Source organism: Trachymyrmex septentrionalis, unplaced genomic scaffold (genome assembly GCF_001594115.1).
Source record: "Trachymyrmex septentrionalis isolate Tsep2-gDNA-1 unplaced genomic scaffold, Tsep1.0 scaffold311, whole genome shotgun sequence".
NCBI classification, from domain to species: Eukaryota; Metazoa; Arthropoda; class Insecta; order Hymenoptera; family Formicidae; genus Trachymyrmex; species Trachymyrmex septentrionalis.
The window spans coordinates 173,879-174,303 of NW_017305476.1; the positions used below are offsets into that span (position 1 = coordinate 173,879).

The following is a 425-nucleotide window of genomic DNA, read 5'->3' on the forward strand; positions in this document are numbered from 1 at the left end:
CCAATCTGCTATTATATCGATATTTCGCCGAAGAATTCTTTCCGAAAAATAAATTTGCATTTCTTCATTTATGCCGAAGTGAAAAATATAGTTGTTTTTCTTCTTCCATTCAAACCAAGATACCATAAAAAAATTTTATTAATTTTGATTTTGATTGTCCTATGAAACAAATCCCGACCCGATCCCGAAAAAAATTCTCGACCCGAACCCGAGATGGGTATCCATAATTTTCTCTAATAACAACCCTGGTGCATGTGCACACACACATTTGAATATGTATCTGATTACTTGTACACATGGATATTTTTGAATAACTGAATGTGTACACGTGTTTAAGCGAACAATTCGATCATTAGATGACGATAAAATTTTTCGAGCAATCAATTACTTCCAAAGTAAAGATGCTTCGTAACATTTGATTGCTT

The 425-nt window shown here is 32.9% G+C and overlaps 1 protein-coding gene across 1 annotated transcript in view; it reads left to right on the plus strand.

Moving 5' to 3' along the window:
• LOC108749755 (transmembrane and TPR repeat-containing protein 4) overlaps window positions 1-425 on the plus strand; it is a 32,838-nt gene that overhangs the window by 2,802 nt on the left and 29,611 nt on the right. The gene's annotated exons all lie outside the window — the stretch shown is intronic.